Source organism: Misgurnus anguillicaudatus, unplaced genomic scaffold (genome assembly GCF_027580225.2).
Source record: "Misgurnus anguillicaudatus unplaced genomic scaffold, ASM2758022v2 HiC_scaffold_32, whole genome shotgun sequence".
NCBI classification, from domain to species: Eukaryota; Metazoa; Chordata; class Actinopteri; order Cypriniformes; family Cobitidae; genus Misgurnus; species Misgurnus anguillicaudatus.
The window spans coordinates 2399253-2418829 of NW_027395282.1; the positions used below are offsets into that span (position 1 = coordinate 2399253).

At 38.1% G+C, this 19577-nt stretch overlaps 1 long non-coding RNA gene across 1 annotated transcript; it reads right to left on the minus strand.

The window, feature by feature from the left end:
* Positions 1 to 1195: 1195 nt before the first annotated feature.
* LOC129416940 (uncharacterized) lies at positions 1196 to 3269 on the minus strand. The gene is made up of 3 exons (XR_012368634.1): positions 2915 to 3269; positions 1695 to 1845; positions 1196 to 1585 (listed from the first exon to the last, which is right to left on the minus strand). It is a non-coding gene; the product is annotated as an uncharacterized lncRNA (long non-coding RNA).
* Between the last annotated feature and the right edge of the window lie 16308 nt (positions 3270 to 19577).

Here is a 19577-nt window from a genome sequence, read left to right on the forward strand (position 1 = left end):
GTCTGTCCCATTGACTTAAGTTAGTCTCACAATCCCTTTCCCAGAAAAAATTGAAAGACATCGCCAAAAAGGTCAATTTTCCATTAGTAGTTTAATAATAATATTATGAAGTGACAAGAACACTTTGTGCACAAAGAAAATAAAACGAACGATTTCAACAATTTGTTCTCCTCCTTAGTTGTTGAAAGTGTATTCAAGACCAGACTACAGCGATGCTGCTGACATCACCTGCAGCTCTCGTCACTTGCTGATGTGGTTACCAATGTTTTTTTTTATTTTTCTACGCTTTTTTTAAAGCATAATGCAAACATTGTAACAATACTTGAACAGCCCAAATAAATGTACAAAAATTTACTTGGCAGCCTATTCTGTCTGTACGCTGGGACATACGTCAGCAGGTGACGTCAGCAGCAGGTGACGTCAGCAGGATGCGCCGTAGTCTGGTCGTTAACAGGCTTTGAACGACCAAGGAGGAGAACAAACTGTTGAAAATTTTTTTCATTGAAATACTGATGGAACACTGAACTTTTTGGCAATGTCTTTCATTCTTTTGTGTTAAATGGATTGTAAAACTTACTGAAATCAATGGGACGGACAGAAGCCTCCCAGTTTTCATCAAAAATATCTAAAAACGTGTTCTAAAGACAATCTAAGCACTTGTTGGTTTAGAACGACAGAGGGGAAGTGATTTATGATAAAATTGCAATTTTGGGGTGAATTATCCCCTTAAGCAATTACAGCGAGACAACATGTAAAACAAATTAATTAACATTTAAAGAAAAAAATTCTCTCTCACACACACACCACACACACACATTGGCATATGTGGTTTACCGGGACAATTCCATAGACACAATGCATTTTATACTGTACAAACTGTATATTCTATTGCCTTATACCACGGGTCTGTTGAATGCTGCATTCTGATTGGCTGAGAAATGTTCTATGGGTGTTGATTATTTTTCTGTAAACCGCACACCTAATTTTTCAAATGTCTTAAAAATAGGCACCAGAACAATGTTTGTGGTAACCGTGGTATAAGCGGAATAATTGACTCCGGTCCTTTGAATTATTTGAAAATAATGCACACCTGCGGTGTAACGGCACTCCGCTTCGCGTCGTGCCGCATTACCACCTTGGTGTGCATTATTTTCTTATAATTCAATGACCCGTCGTCAATTATTCCTTACTTAACTTACCCCAGTCCCTAAGCCCAACCATAACAAAAATCTGTTGGAAGTCTTTAATCTGAAAAAGTACCACTTAGTATTGTGTCCCTGTAAAGCATGTTTATAGCATATTAAACATGTCATTATACACTATTCCCCATAAACCACATATACCAACCCACACGCACACACACCTCTCACACACAAGCCAAGTAATTAAAACAAGTTAAACACATTTAACCAAAACACCACCACTCTTTTTACAGCATAAAACATTCTCCTTTGCAGACTCAAACACAGGCGCTAACACTAACTGCTTTTCTTTTGCTAAAGTTGTCTCTTGCACCCACCCTCTCGATCGAGCCACCTCTTCATTGTCCCCTCCACAACTGTAAGGGACCTTCTCCGAACTGCATCTTTAAAATAAGTAATCCATATTGTCATTGTGAAATCTTTAACATTTAATGAGCATATTAAAAAGAAATGTCTAATTTTTATTAACAAATAATTAACAGATATATTTACCAATCACTACCTCTCTGAGTTAGAGGGTGGCAAATAAAGTCTTTTCCATCCAGTTGAGGTTTTAAGCCAGGGAGTTGTCGGTCGCCCTCTTCAATATATGCCATGTGCAGTCTCGTACATCTGTCCCGCCAATAAGCCCCAACCAGTTAACCTGAAACAGATTTATAGTCTTAATAGTTGGTCATAGTTTCATACAGGACACAGGTCATACAGTAGTTGATTGCTTATATCAAAGAGGTGATGCATGCTATTTTTTGTGTGCTAATTTAAGAAAAGTTGTGTGCAATCCATAGAAGTAAACTGTTGTGTGTTTGTTGTAGTCCAAGAAAAGAGATTTAAGTTGAAGAAGATAACTGGCGTCATTGTTTACTTACACTGTAAAAAATTTCTGTAGAAATTACAGTATTACTGGGTGTTACTGCCAACTAGCTGCCAGTAACTTACTGTAGATTTTACATTTATGTTATTTACTGGCAACAGTTTGTTCAAAGTTAAATTAACATGAAACATTTTCAGTCTTTAACTTCTACAGTAAGTTACTGGCAACCAGCTGCATAGTTACAGCAAATTTTTTACAGTGTAGGGTTTTGTACATTTGCACATCGTTCACATGTCTTTAACACTTACACATCAAAGGGTGTGTAAATTCGTGAATCTGAAAAATGTGCCCTTCTGAAAAAAACAGCATACCAGCAAGACCAGCATATGTTGTGTTTTGGTGCTGGTTTGCTAGTGAACACCAGCTAAACAGCCTCAAACCAGGACCATCACCAAACCAGCATTAGCACCAGCATCCCATGCTGGTCATACCAGCAAGCCACAGCATATGTTGTGTTTTGGTGCTGTTATGCTGGTGACCACCAGCAAAGACCATCATAATTCCCATGCTGGTTTGATGCTGGATTTTTCAGCAGGGTGCTCTTTAACTTCTTAACTACTTTAGCTCAAATAAGGTTGTGTGTACTGCTCCTTTTTATGAAGATACGAACGTGTGTCTGAATTCTCTGCTTGATTATTAAAAACTTGTTAACCTGCACGTGAACGACGACTGGTTATTTACATCTTTCTAAATGGATTCAGCTTACTAACAACAATATTTAAGCTAACGTGATAGCTGGCTAAACATGCAGGAAAATTCACGGTTTTGAATATGTAGCAAACAATTCCTTTTCATTGTTATCATGCATTTTTAACATATAAAAACTAAATCAGTGACTTACCAGTTATTGATGATGGTGTCTGTGTCGAACGGGAGCTCAGCTTTGTGCTCTGCTTGATTCAAATCATAACAGCAGTGGTGATGTTGCCGTTCAACAGCTAGAGGGCTGATTGCGGCATCACGGAATCGGGCCGTGTACTGTATACTGTCCGTCTGAAGCATAAACATTTTTAAATTGCCGCCAAACAGCGTTACAACCGGCATGTGTCAGTTCCACTGGTATCGGGCCACATACTGAATTTCTGACATCATACACATCTTGGCAGTATCATATCAAACCATAATCGGTCCAGGCACAATGCAACGTAGTCGGTCCGACTACACAATGCCAGATTTGGCCCGATTACACTGAGACGCTACTTGAGTAGACCCGGACTTCAGCTGAGTATGCTTACACTCGGGCCACCAGCTATAAATAGTGGCTGAATCCGAAATCGCATACTTACTGTGTAGGTACTGAATTTCATTGGGTACCTACTTAACGTGCGCTAAGGCAGTATGTACGTTCGCGTTAAGTATGTACAGCATTCGCCATGTTGACGTTATCATGTGACATATGACGTAGTGGACTTGTTCAAGTTCATGCGGAACCACAAGAACCGACAGGAGGTTGACATCACAATACCGCGAGAGCAACTCGAAATCAGAGTTCTCCGTGTGATTTCTGGAATCGCTCTCACGGTACTTTGATGTCATCCAGCTGTTTGTTCTTACAGCGGTGCATAAACTCGAACAAACCTAATAACAGACATGAAAACGTATGCGTGTGTATGAGGGACAGGTGCACTAACACCTGATTGCATCAGTAACTTGATCTGTAACAGTGTTACAGATATATTACACATTATTTTGTAGGGGACAAAATAAGTAAAACAAGCAGATTGTAATTTAATATCTATTGCCAGATGACAGCTGTGCTTGAATACAAACTAGACAATGCAGCCAATTTGATTATATAAATTTTAGTGAAGCAATCTCTTGTATTTACTTAAAACGACAGGAAACATGAATAAAAAAATGAATGAATAAAACCATCACAATAAACTTTCCCATATGAAACAAAAGTTTATTCAAATGTATTTTTCTAACAAACCATCACATATTTACTGTCAGCTCAACACAGCTGTGACAATTCTACAGCTTTATTTTCATGAATCAGCTGAGCACTTTAATTGTGGTATATCCTGGGTCTGTGCGTGAAGTCAGGGTGCTGAGGGACAGCCCTGTGTAACGTGTCAAAATCACCCGATTGGTTGGTCTCCGGTCGATTGCTTTGTTTTCCCGTGGCATCATGGGAAAGCTGGGATAGAAGTGTCCATACGATGCACGCTTCAGAATCGGGGCGGACTCAGTAGGGCATCCGGGGATTTGTCGCCTACTGATTTTATGGATACTGAGGATTCGGACGTACTACTCTGTTCACGTGCTGTTTCCCCTACTACATTTTCAGTAAGTAGGCGGTTTCGGACAATACTTAAGTACACGTGCCTCTGAATCTCGCGAGAAATAGTCCAAAATCCCGCTAATTCTCGCCTACCCTTTTACGTATACTGAGGTTTCGGACATACTATTCGTTCGCCTACTGCTTTTTGCCTACTATATAGTATGGCAGTATGCGATTTCGGATTCAGCCAGTGTTTACTACTGGTATACTATTTCCTCATCTGGGCCAGTTCTGGCGCATACACTAAAAATCTGTCCGGCTTTCAGCCGACACTGGCGGAAAAAAGCCAGAATCGGCCCAGAACTGACTGCTATCTGGGTCTGCCTTCCAATTGGTTGCCGCCGAACCGCGTCATATCTCATTACCATAAAGTTGAGCTGATTTTTAACTCTGCTCGACGCGCCGCTGCTCACCGAAGCTCGCCGCCGGCTCTCATTGAAAATGAATGACTTCCGGCCACTTTGACGCTCTCGCTGGTGGCGGTCTGAATGCACAGTTAGATCGCATCCAGCTCACCAACTCCGTTTGCCATAACGTGCTGGAAAAGTGTAAGTGTAATCTCGACTGCGATTATTTGACTCCTGCTGAATCTACAAGTTGGGTCGATCTGGTCCAAGCTTCTTGAATCCTTTAATTCTTCAACTGAATGCCTTGTAAAAGTGCGATTTTGTAAGGATTGTTTTATATTTTCTTTCATCTTAAGATATTTTACTGTAACCATCAGTTAAATGAGTGGTTATGAGACTTACTAAGAATGGTTCAATCACATGAGGTCAAAAACATAAAAAACAATATTGTTTTGAATGATGATATATGACTAACAGTGAAAAAGTATGACTTAATGATTTTATTCTGTATTACCTTGCACTATTTATTTAACTTTTTGTTAACATGTTAAAGTACTTTTCTTTTCTGTCTAACTTTAAAGGGGGCACCGCCCCGACGCCCCCTATTTACCAGCTGCCACTGACAATGAGGAATAGTTTTGGCTTTTTTGGCGATAATGTCCACTATAGTGACGGACACCAGAACAAAACGTCTGAGCCCTCAAAAGTGTATACTGGTTGTGCTAACTAAAACACAGCCCTACTTTATTTGACTAATACAGTAAACTTGAAGAAGTAAATAAAAACAAGTAGGTAAATTAGGACACGATGCCGCAATGTCATTGTCAAGTTAAGCCTCAGGAATTCGTTTGTGCTTAAAATTAGTGCGCTCAAAATTTTCCACTTTCCACGCAGATGTACTTTACACACAGTTTCTAGTCTATGACCTTAAGGTGCTTCCTGTAACTGTTGATATAAGTGAGGCTCATATAGCTCACTCACACAAATACAAACTAGAGAAGAGTAACAAAATTGCAATAGTACTGCTTTAAACTGCTAGGCTGCTTATAATTTCAAAACTATGAATGGCATTCAAATGGCATGTCTTAAAATCTCATTTGTAAAATGCTTTGAGCAGTTGCATGCCTTTTTTGGTGATCATGGATCATGTAAACTGTCAAGATGTTTTAGATGCTGAGATATATGATCAGACATTGATCTGTTGAAAGATTATTGCACAGCTAGGGGATCTCAAACCTGCACAGTTTTTTGGATCAATAGTGACAATATTAGTAGTTGTGTACTTAAAATATTAAAATATTAGCAAGATCAAAGCTTACATGGATTTGTTTTGCATTTATTGCTTGACATTATTAAATTGATTATACAAATGCTGTATATGTAGGCATTGTGAATGTGAGCTTATAATTTGGTCAGAAAAAAAACTGACTTCCTTGACATTACACATACAGTCTTTGAGTCTTTCAGACATGTGTAGCAGTTCATCTTAAATGTGTGAAAGAAGCGGTTTTCATATTCAATCTGTTTGAGCCAAACATCAACATGAAGATTATTCAGCTGCAGCTTTGTGAGTTTATTACAGGTTATATATTTAAATGTTTTTGTAATCTAAAGGTATTTAATGTGTGTTTTTCTGTGTTTTTGTCTTATAGATGTGTTAATGTGGTGTCACGCTGCAGTGTCTTTACATCAACTTACAGATTTGGGACAAAATGTGACTATAAACTGTGATCTGGACTCAAATGATGTTTATTGGATTTTACTGAAACAATCAGATTCTCCTACAGTGATACTGCGCTCATTCTCAAACTCACCATTACTTTTTCACCTAAATAAAACATTTAAAAATAAATATTCAATACAATCTAAACATGATCTGGTGATATATAATATTACTGTAGATGAGTTAGGAGTTTATTACTGTATGAACACAGGCACAGGATCTCCAAAACTCAGTAACAGCACAAGACTGTACATTATCGGTAAGTAAATTTGCTCATTTATTGATCTAAACATATTAATACATGTGATTATTAACATAAATGATTCACTTCTTCAGTTTTTTACTGACTTATAGTTATAACAGACAAACCTGAGGATCTTATTGGATGATATTGTGCTCAAATCTTAAAAAAAACTTTTTTACAGAGCCAACTCAACCAACTGAGTTAACTGAATGTAATAAAGTCACACATGACCCAGTGACCGAGCAAAACTGTACAGAATGGAAGACGTTCAGCCTTATATCTGCTCTGATAATTTGTGTTTTATTCATTATAGTCATCATAGGTGAGTACTTATACAGTATTATAAAACGGTTAGTTCCAATCCTTGATTCTGATTGGTCAATAGGTGTGCTTTATTCACGATAAAACACTGCTATGACCGCTTCACCCAACGGTTCTATTTAATATCACTGCGCCCTTAGCAACACCCTTAGCAACACATAAACATATAATGAGACAAAGTCTGAGAACAGTTTGTTGTTTTTATTTGAGCTTTCATGTTGTGGTTTGCATTCAGGGACTATTTTTTCTAGCGGAAGGAATGCTTTTATTGATTTAACTTCAGGAAAGTTGCACTAATATTTTTTTTACTTTAATATTATGTGGTAACCGTTTTATAAAAGCAATAAGGTACTCGAGGCAAGTGCTGTATCGTGAATAAGTAACGGATGAAGGGGTTGCAGGCACTCCGCTTCGCGTCGTGCCTAACAACGCCCTTCAGCCGTTACTTATTCACGATACAGCACAGCCTCTCGTACCTTATTGCTTAAATATAAAGTTGTTGTAAGTAAGTAAAAAAAAACATTTATTTATGATTTTGGCTATTGTGTATTAATCTGTTTATAATACATTTATTTATTAAAATAATTTGATTTAAGAAAAGATAATAACCTTAAACTGATATGATATGACAACCTTTTGGATTTATTTTTATTTTTATGAATTTATGAATGTCATATTTAATGAGAGCCTACAGTACATGGAAGTTTTATACTTTTACTTATTCAACAATCAATTGTAAAATAATTAAGGAACTTATTAAAATTATGAAAAGCAATAAACAACAAAATACAGTTTTCTTCATACATACAATTATATAAAGGTCATGCACATTTACATTTAGCTGACTCTTTTATCCAAAGTGACTTACAAATTCTATGTCAGAGGTCGCACGCCTCTGGAGCAACTAGGGGTTAAGTGTCTTGCTCAGGGACACAACAGTGTGTCACAGTAAATTCGAACCCGGGTCTCTCACACCAAAGGCATGTGTCTTATCCACTGTGCCATCACCACCCACATGTTATGGTTTTACAAAAATATAATTAAAAGTTCTCTGTTTTATTTTTAGGACTAATAAAAGTTTGTGTTACTAAAAATGGATGTTGGATCAGATCTAGACAACTTCATAACACAGATCAACAGCAGACACAAGTTACAGAACAGCCTCAAGACCCTGACCAACTACAGGTAAAAGCATTAATATCATTACAGAAATTATTGATAATTAGTGTGAATTATTGCTAAACTATTAGGCCACCAATGCGCTGTGAGATGGATTACTTTATGAAATTTGAATTAATAATCATCAGCTGAATTTTAGTAATGATTCCTTGTTAATCTTTCAGTATGCGACGATGGACTTTTCCAAACTCTGTAAAAATGACAACAGCACATATTCTGCTCTAAAGCTGTCAAGGTCAAGAGCACAAGAATATTAATGAGCACATATTGTACAGTACAGGATTACAGGTTACATTGTTGTAATTTTTACATTTTAATTAATTTAAAGTATTAAATTAGCATTTTAATTTTTTAAGTACATAATATGTATAATCCAGTTGAATATTATAGAGATTTTCACCATAAACCATATTTTTCTTTAATTTTCTGTTAAATTAAATGTAATGTTTTCTTACATTTATTACAGTTTGTGATCTATGTCAAGGGTTTTTAGACTTAGCCAATTAACAGGTATTTAACGTAGCAGTTTTACTTTTTATTAAAGGTCCCATTCTTTCTGTGTTTTTGAAGCTTTGATTGTGTTTACAGTGCGCAATATAACGTGTTCATGTTTCACAAGTAAAAAAAACATTATTGACTTATCTGTATAGCTCTGTTTTCACTGTCCTCAAAACAGACTGATGTCTTCCTTGTTCTGTGAAGTCCCTCCTTCAGAAATACTTATTGAGTTCTGATTGGGTAGTTTGTTTAGTGTGTTGTGATTAAATCAGAGCCGGACAGTAACGGAGTACATTTACTTGAGTACAGTACTTAAGTACAAATTTGAGGGATCTGTAATTTACTTGAGTATCATTTTTGAGGAGTACTCCTGACTTTACTCAAGTACATTTGAGAGGCAAATACTGTACTCTGTACTCCACTACATTTCTATCCATACCCATAAGTACCCGTTACTTCTTCTAAAAAAGATAGGAAAAGAAAAATCTCGGAAACCCACAATTTGATGTTTCCCTTTTCTAAAACGTCATTGGATTGTGCAGGCACCACTGATTGGGACAGCCTATCAGCAATCACCTTTGGCTTTCTCAGTCACCATGGTCAGATTTAGAAAAGAGAAGAAACCATGGACGAAACAATGGATGAAAACGCAACAGGGCCATCCAGGGAATGTGCCAACCCGTGGCCTCATCTCGCCAGACTATTTCAATTTTCTGAACAAGTTAAGGATAGTTTTCACTTCCAGTGTTTGCTGTGTTTATCAAAGCAGAACTTCATCACCGCCTACAACCCCTTGAGCGGCAGGGATCACTGGTGATTCTTCTCCAGTTTATTTGTGTTCAAATACATAAAATATACAGAATCCGACAAGAGAATTAGTACAATGGTGCGCATATTTGGAGAAATAATGATTAATTTTCACATGTTAGTAAAATATTTAGTCACACAGAATAAGATTTCTATTCATTTTCCAATGAATTATGCGATCAACGTGCGAGATGTGTGTCTCTTCTTCCTGATTTGCGTCAGCTGTACAGCTGTCAATCATCTCACGTGGTTCAACTTGCACTGTGGCAGTAGTAATGCAATATTTAAAAAATGATACTCAAGTACTTTTAAAAGCAAGTACTTGGGTACTTTTACTTAAGTAGACATCTGACTGTAGTACTGTACTTGAGTCAAATTTAGCAAGGGGTATCTGTACTTTTACTCGAGTAATGAAGCTGTGTGCTCTGTCCACTTCTGGATTCGATAGCAGCTTAGCTTGCCGTTAGCTTAGCTGGCGACTGACGTACTCCTGTGGGTGGAGTTTAGTCAAAAAACTGTTCTAGTGATGTCAATAAAGCAGGAAGTAGAGGACTGTAGTCCAAACCGTCCGTTCGCTGTAGGCTTTGAAACGGGAATTCTATTAAAGAAAATATATCACCTGACAGCACTCTAAAAACAAAAGGTGCTATATAGCACCAAAAGTGGTTCTTTGCTCGTGATCATAGAAGAACCATTTTTAGTGCCATATAGCACCGGTGAAGCACCAGTGAAGCACCTGTGTAGAACCATATAGTGCTATGTAGAACCAAATGTGGTGCTATAGTGGTGCTATATGGCCCCTATATGGTTCTACACAGGTGCTTCACCGGTGCTATATGGCACTAAAAATGGTTCTTCTATGATTACGATTCAAATCAACAGTTTTGGTGCTATATAGCACCATTTGTTTTTTTAGGGTGGTGAACTTTGAGCTTTATCATTTTACAGGTATTATTTATGCTATTATAGCAACATTACACACTAACTAGGGTTTAAAAAATGGGATCAGAAAGAACGTGACCTTTAAAATTACAAATATTTTGTACAGTATCTGGAACAATTAACCATAACATGCGGTGGGTTTGCCTAAAATCTTTTATTGTCTCATTTGTTATCACTCTATATTGTTGGAGTAATATAAAGTAATAAATATTGCTGGCTCAAAATCTGAAAGATTTTATTTGTCTAAAATGTTTAAATTAGTTTGTATAAGAATAACAATAAACTCTGGGGTGGACCCACAATGATTTCAGACCGGACTGCAAACTTTAAAGCAGACCAATTACGGATCAGCCTGAGAGCCTATTGCTATGCAGTATTTTGATCTATCTATTGCATTTTGATTATCTGTTATTTTTGAATATATATTGTATTTATTTAAAGAGCATTTTCTGGAAGGCATTCAACTTTTGTGAAAAAAAATGCTGGCGCTGGCTGGCAACCTTTTTTTACAAACACCGGCAGGGATAGAATTAAGATGAATAAATGACTCAGGTCTCTCTTTTAACATGGTGGTCAAGTGTTGACTGGAAATTTTGAAAATAGTGTTCACAATGTGGTCAGAGCAAGCTTGACTTCCTCTGCATGATGTGGTTAACCTTTTGATCTGCAAAAACCTGACAACTATACTGTATGTATTTTATTTAATGCCACAGCATAAGATTCACTCTTAAAGTTTACTTACATAGTTTGAATTTATTTTATACTGTAGCTTCACTTTTGATCGATTACTATATGTGCAAAAGTGGACTTTTTAAAACTGTGTAAACGGTTTTAGCTTTCTAAAAGCGCACAGCACTGCTTTGAAGATGACAAAACTGTGAGCACAAGATCACCTGAAACATATTTCACACCATTCAGTTGTAGTAAACAGCTTTTTTATGATGTTAGCACCTCGTGCTTCATGGAACAACTGACCACAATTGAACTTCTGGCTGTTATGAGCTAGTTATTAATTGTGATATAACATACATTAAAATCCATTAGATGTCTCATATTGAAATAAACTTCAGATTATACATGCATATTTGTAAAACCACAACATCCGTATTGTAAACTTGCAAAGAGTTTCTTTCTATTGGTTGAAAGAGTTTCTGTTACTTGATGTAAGTATTTACTTGTTTCCCCAACTTTAACTACTATAGCTTGACAAAATGCTAAGTGATATGTCTATATAAGTTGATCATGTCTGCTTTTGATTGACAAGTTTTCAAATTAATTTCTTTGCAAGTTTTTTTTTTGTATCACTGGCTGAACTGATAACTGCATTGATTAGAACAATACTTCTTCATATTTCAATTCATCAGAAATATATAATATATGTGTGGTGTTGCAATGATCTTTTGAGTTGTTGTTTTTCTAAAAAGACTGAACATCAAAAACTGTCAGAAAGAAATTGAATGTGAGTTTAACTTCCTCTCTTTGAATGTTCTCACAAAACAGGAAAAAGTTTTGAAGTAGAGTTTCATCTCCTGGGCTATTTTTAGTGCTGCTTGCATTTATGCAAAGCTTCACTGTTGTTATTGCTCACACTTATAGTGCTGCTTGCAGTTATGCACACTTTTCAACAATTCAACTTTTATAAGCGATCGATGCGATCGATACGTACACACCAAATGCGGGGCATCACGTTATTCGCACTAGATTACTCGCGGGATTTAACTTAGTGTCATGAAAATTTTTGCTTGAGTTAAATGCGCGTTTGAGGTGAATAGCGCATGTTTTCGTGGCAATCACGTCGCCCAATTCATGTCATTCACATCGCCCCGCGCGGGAACGCGTCTGATTGCGTCTTTACATTGACTTTGTATGTAATCTACTCATGCAAATCGTTGAACTCGCGTTTGGTGTGTATGCTCCATTAGACTTAACATTGCGCCAATCTTTGATGGGTCATAGATCCGCTCAAGGACTTTGTAGAAATGTGAATTACAACATTTGTAGAAGGTGGTAGGCTCTGTAGGCTCAGAATGTCTAACACTTTTCGTATGTTCGTGATTGCGGGTAGACTACCGTTATTCAACTAAGACAAGGTAAAAATGGTTTTTGATTTTTTGTCCCCTTTAAGTGAAAGTGTCATAATGGTAAATGTATATGGATACTCAAAATGTGACCCTTGCATTTAACCCAACCGGGTGAGTAGAGAACACACGCACTACACGTCATGAACACACCCAGAGCAGTGAACAGGAGCTTCCTGCCAGCCATGACAACCTTTCAAATAAAAGTCTGCCTTTCTAACCACTAGAACACAAGTGCCCACCAAGCCCATCTTGGCGTGATCAGATCTAAAGTGATTTGGTGTGTCTTAACATGGTTCATCTTATTTTTAATGTCTTTCTTTTTAGGTGTCTGAAGAAAAATCTCTGAAGAGGGTTTAAAAATTGCCTTGCCATCTGTTTTATGGAAGTTTTTTCTGCCAATTTAAAATTAATTAATTAAATGTTAAAATAAAATTGCAAAATATGTCCCAAATATGAAAATAAATGCTAAAATAAAAATTAAAACAGCATTTTTTTGTCATTTTCAAAGTCATAATGCATAATAAAATGCAATTGAAACTTGAAAAGGAATCTTTAAATACATTTTTCTAAAGGTTTTTAATGCATGCTCAAGCAATAATAGCAGCAAAATTAAAATGTAAAGTTCAGTTTAAATACTGTTAGGATTTGACCGGGGAATGGGAGGCAAAAGTGACACAGAAGCCGCTTGGATTCAGGTGAAGGTTATTTATTAATGACACACGTGGTAACAATCCCCAACACACGGTGTAAAAATAGAAAAATAATCAAAAAGAAAATAAACTGTACAAAATATACACTATATACAAAGTATTTACACGCTAGTTCAGCTAAATCACTTGATCTGAACTGCATCAGCAAGAAGTCAGCAATAAACTTTGTACACAGTCAAACAAAAACTCCTACAACAACCCACACTGACTGGCTGAATCCGAAATCGCATACTTAGTGTGTAGGTACTGAATTTCATTGGGTACCTACTTAACGTGCGCTAAGGCAGTATGTACGTTCGCGTTAAGTATGTACAGCATTCGCCATGTTGACGTTATCATGTGACATATGACGTAGTAGACTTGTTCGAGTTCATGCGGAACCACAAGAACCGACAGGAGGTTGACATCACAATACCGCGAGAGCAACTCGAAATCAGAGTTCTCCGTGTGATTTCTGGAATCGCTCTCACGGTACTTTGATGTCATCCAGCTGTTGGTTCTTACAGCGGTGCATAAACTCGAACAAACCTAATAACAGATATGAAAACGTATGCGTGTGTATGAGGGACAGGTGCACTAACACCTGATTGCATCAGTAACTTGATCTGTAACAGTGTTACAGATATATTACACATTATTTTGTAGGGGACAAAATAAGTTAAACAAGCAGATTGTAATTTAATATCTATTGTCAGATGACAGCTGTGCTTGAATACAAACAATGCAGGCAATGTGATTATATACATTTTAGTGAAGCAATCTCTTGTATTTACTTAAAACGACAGGAAACATGAATAAAAAATGAATGAATAAAAGCATCACAATAAATGAAAACGTATTGAAATGAATCCCATATGAAACAAAACTTTATTCAAATGTATTTTTCTAACAAACCATCACATATTTACTGTCAGCTCAACATAGCTGTGACAATTCTACAGCTTTATTTTCATGAATCAGCTGAGCACTTTGTGGTATATCCTGGGTCTGTGCGTGAAGTCAGGGTGCTGAGGGACAGCCCTGTGTAACGTGTCAAAATCACCCGATTGGTTGGTCTCCGGTCGATTGCTTTGCTTTCCCGTGGCATCATGGGAAAGCTGGGATAGAAGTGTCCATCCGATGCACGCTTCAGAATCGGGGCGGACTCAGTAGGGCATCCGGGGATTTCTCGCCTACTGATTTTATGGATACTGAGGATTCGGACGTACTACTCTGTTCACGTGCTGTTTTCCCTACTACATTCAGTAAGTAAGCGGTTTCGGACAATACTTAAGTACACGTGCCTCTGAATCTCGCGAGAAATAGTCCAAAATCCCGCTAATTCTCGCCTACCCTTTTACGTATACTGAGGTTTCGGACATACTATTCGTTCGCCTACTGCTTTTTGCCTACTATATAGTATGGCAGTATGCGGTTTCGGATTCAGCCACTGACTGTGTGGGAGCCATTTTATATTCTTAGCTCCGCCCCTGGACCAAACCATTTTGAAATTGGTGGGGGTTTCTCCTCTAACTATAAAACATGCATGGGCAACAAAATATACATTAATGAAATTAAATAAGTACAAACACAACATTCCACACACACATCAAACAACCATTAAGACTTTAAGCAGAAAAACAGAACACTTTTATACAGGCATGAACTGGTGACCCATATGATATCACAACCAAAATGGCTGCCCAGCATGGTAAGTGTATAAAAGTCCCAGGTTGTATATTGCACAGGTAGTGGTGGGCAGAGCGAGGCTTCGTGAAACACTGAAACAGTTGAATCAATTGTGCCGTATGTTTCGAGGCTTCGAAACATCAATCCGAAACCGCCTCCACAGTGACACCTAGCGGTCGTTTGCATGTCTTTACATGAAGCAGCCTTGACAGGATTTTAGACGAGCACTGACAAATTGTATCCCACATGTTGTTTGATTGACACAAGTGACAGAATGGGAGAGTGGATAGTGCTCTCGACTCTCATGCGTAGATCATAGGATCGAACCCGGGAAATGCATGCGCTACGTCATCATAATAAAATGGTTTTTGTTGTTGTTTTAACATCTGTTTGACAACTACATGAGCTTTTAGGCTCACAATTGTCGATAACTATAGGCTATTCGGGTCTATTTAATGAAAAAAAAAATCGAATAGAGATATACCAAATAAATAATAAGAGATTCATAAAATATATCAAGCCATAATATGCCACATTGTTTACATATAAAGATCTTTATTCAAATATATAAATTGTTCTGTGTTGATAAACTCAACCAGCTACTTTTTTACATATCATTTCTCCAGCCTTTGAAAACATTCTCACACAAGGGACACTTGTTGCTGGCATGCATTTTTTGTAAGTAGCCTAAGTGTTACATACCTATGAGGAAAAATTACTTCTTTTCAGTAATTTATAGTATTTGATCTTGCCAAAAACGCATATATGAGGTATTGTCAGTTTTGTTTCCTACCCTGTCAGTTTAAGATTCGAAGCAGATTCGACAGGTACGCCACCTTTCGAAATACTTGTGAAATGCACCGCTTGGTGTTTCGAATCACTTCATCACGTGACATGGGTGTTTCGAATCACATTTCGGAGCAGTGTTTCGAAACATTTACGCTTCGGGATCTCGACACAGTGTCGAAACGTCAGTTTCGCGGGAGCCATCCCTATGCACAGGTTTGGTTCTGGAAAATGAAAACTGGTGAGTGTTTGTAATCTTCGTATGCGTGTTCATTGCCCAATAAATGATAGTAGATAAATAATATGCGTGTGGTTATTTCAATGTTTTATGGCAGATGAAATGTAGTTTTGTTTGGGAAGTAGCAAACAGTGATAAACAACATAAAACATTAAACACAGATGCACAATACACTACACCACTACACACAGGGCCGGATTAACCATACGGGCAACTGGGCAATTGCCCAGGGGCCCAAGACCTCGAAAGGGCCCAGGGCAGCAAGGGTACGAGCAAAATACTGTATCTGGTAATGTCCCGCACGCCGCTTTATATTAAACAAACTGTCAACATGGGCTTTTGCGCTGCAAAGACGCTGCGTTTATTACTTTGAACGTGAATTGAGAGCGGTTGAGTCTCATGCGGACTGACCAATGAAGAGAGGGCCTCAGGTTAAGACCCTCTCCTCATTGGTCAGTCCGCATGAGGTGGGTCAAAGGTTCGCCTAGCATTACATGACGCAAGGCGTTGGTACAACAGAAAAAACCGAGACACGGAAAAGCTCAGTGGGAGCGCGAAGCGGAAATTAAAAAAGGAAAAGGACATCAGAAACGCAGAAAATGTAAAGTATAAACAGTGGTGTAGTCTATGTGATACGCAGGTATCTGCGCGATCCGATCGGCGTATGAAATCAAATTACTATAGCGGCGCGAAAGTGACTGGGGAGCAGAGAACTGACAGGCGAGTGACAGCAAAGTAGCGCGAGAGCGATTCAAGTTATCACATGGAGAAATCTGCTTTGAATCACTCTCGCGGTACTTTGACATCATCAAGAGGTCTGCTTAGCGCCACATGAAGTCGAACCTGCAGTGTAGCTGCTCACGCCACACTGTAAACAAACCAACCATGTGGAAAAGTGAACGAGTGAAGCAGTGCAAACATAAAATCCGGAGAGTTAACAACGCACATGTGAGTAAACAACATTTAAATCATCAATCCAGTTTATTACTTTATCTGGAGGTAAGGCTCCAATAAAATAAAATAAGCCGGTGTTTATGTCCTGATGGTTTTTAGCTGCCTTCCAGCATGTTTGCTTGTGCTTCACAGTGTTAAACTTACTTTCCTTGTGTTCATTTATATATCTACGTTCAAGATGTAGCCTATATGATCTTAAACTTCTGTGAGAGAAATCATGTCTGCGTTGATGTTCAGTTCAGACTTCAAATTAAAGATAATTTTCTTCACTTTGGTTTGGGTGTCTAATATTAGGCTATATGATGGTCTTGTAATAATAATTAAGTAAAAGCCTATTTTCATTTTTAGACAATGCTTGTATATGCAAAAAATAAGCTTTTTATATCAATGACTATGCAAATTAAAGTTAATCCATGGTCATCTTAAATGTGTATTAATTAAAAAGTTCTGTTAAGTCAGATTCCGTCAACGACGAGGACAACTCAGCTAAATTAGCCAGGACTTTTCTACACCGCCAGTTTATGTTTACAGCCCAAAGATTATATAGATGCTGATGTGTTTTGTTTTCATAGCATCATATGTGAGTGAATGTCTTTGATAGGGGACATAGTAGTGCATTTGTATGAGCATTGAAATATTTGTAAATCAAAATACACCTGATGACAGTTAGAATTTAAAGTATTGAGTATATGTACTGTATAATACAGTAATATATTCTGTATATGACCATATTATGGTGATCCTGGGGTCGTGATGATGGGGCCCTTGAATATTGTTGCCCAGGGTATAACAAAGTGTTAATCTGGCCCTGACTACACAGATCCGTGTATACATTAAATGCCGGCATTCGAATCGTGCTTGGTGTTAATGGTGGCTGTGTAATAATAATAGCTGTGTATAAGGCTAGTCACAGTGTCTCAACCTCATATTACACTGTGACATTTATGTTTTCTTTAAATTATTGGTTTTCATTTTTTGTTCATTTTCAACTTGTATCCAAATTATATTAATCAGTGGGCAGGGTTTACTTGCTCAAGAAATGGGGATTGTCTGAAGCAGTGTTGCCAGCTTAGCGACGTCATTGCTACATTTAGCAACTTTAAGACTCATTTAGACAAACCTCAGTACAGATGTGCTTGCTGTCACGGTGAAATGCACAACTCTCTTGGCATCTGCATGGAGCTGAACAGTGAGAAACATTTAGACCGTACGAGCTGACGCATCAATATGAGATTTGCATGCATTGTTTACATTTCAAAGAAGTATTCAACACACAGAAAAATCACTAGTGTTAAATGTACACTCCTGGTGTATATATGGGTACCACCAGGTCTGGTTTAACACTGGTGATTTTGCGGTGTAAGTGGCTGGTCTGCTGTTATGTATGTGCGTAATTTCACACATCAGATCCAGCGTGGCGTCAGTCAAATAAGCTGCAGACATACACAGTGACCAGTCACTTATTTTGCAGCGACACACTGGTGCAGAGCAGACTTTCAGCCTATGTTACAGGGCTCAATCCTGGCCCAATTTAAACCCTGCATATTTGTGACTGGTCTTCCTTTGTAATGCTGTTTTGTGCTTAGCCCGTTTTCCACACTTCAGCTGCCACTCCTGCAAAAAACGAGAGATAAACTGAGGACCCCTGTCTAGAACCACGTCAGACGAAAGATCGTGCAAACGAATAACATGGTTAACCAGAACCTGAGCCAAATCTTTGGAAGAAGGAAGTTTAGCCAGGGGAATAAAATTAACCGCTTTAGAGAAACAATCCACCACAGTCAAAATAACAGTATTACCATCAGACGCCAGTAAACTGGTGACAAAATCAAGGGTTATATGTGACCAGGGGCGGGAGGGCATGGACAACGGTTTAAGCAGACCAGCGGGTGGCTGATGAGATGCTTTATTACAAGCACAAACCTGACAAGCTAACACAAACTGTCTGACGTCTGGACCCATGGAGGGCCACCAAAAACATTGGCGGATTGCAGCCAACATTCTCAGAATTGCAGGATGGCTGGCAAACTTGGATTCATGACCCCACCGGATGACATCGGAACGCAACGCCTCGGGAACCCACAGACGACCCACCGGACACCCCTCCGGAGCTTCCACCTTTCAACTGGCCTCTCTCACCTGCTGCTCGATTCACCAAACAAGGGCACCAATCACCCATCCCTCTGGGAGAATGGTTTCGGTCCATTCAGATTCTGAGCCATCAAACAGATGGGAGAGAGCATCAGGTTTAATGTTCCTCGAACCTGGCCGGTACGAGAGGGTGAAGTTAAAACGATCAAAGAAGAGTGCCCAGCAAGCAGAGCTGAGCAGAGAGGAACCGGGACTTTAACTCATCAAAGGCTTTTTGAGCTTCACTATTCCAGCAGAAACACACTTTAGTGGAAGTAAGAGCGGTAAGAGGTTTAGCGATTTGACCAAAATTTCTGATGAAATGCTGATAAAAATTTGCAAAATCGCTGTAACTCCTTATGAGTGTCAGGTAGTGTTGTTTTTGGCGGCCTGTTTTAGTCTAGTCTTTGTGTCAAGCTGACATTTTAGTTTTTATTAGTTTTAGTCAGTTCATACTCTTTTTAGTCTAGTCAAGTTTTAGTCGACTAAAAGTCTGGGCATTTTAGTCTTATTTTAGTCAAAATTATCCTTGACTATTTTTGTCTAGTTTTAGTCGACGAAAACTGGTGACATTTTTAGTCTAGTTTTAGTA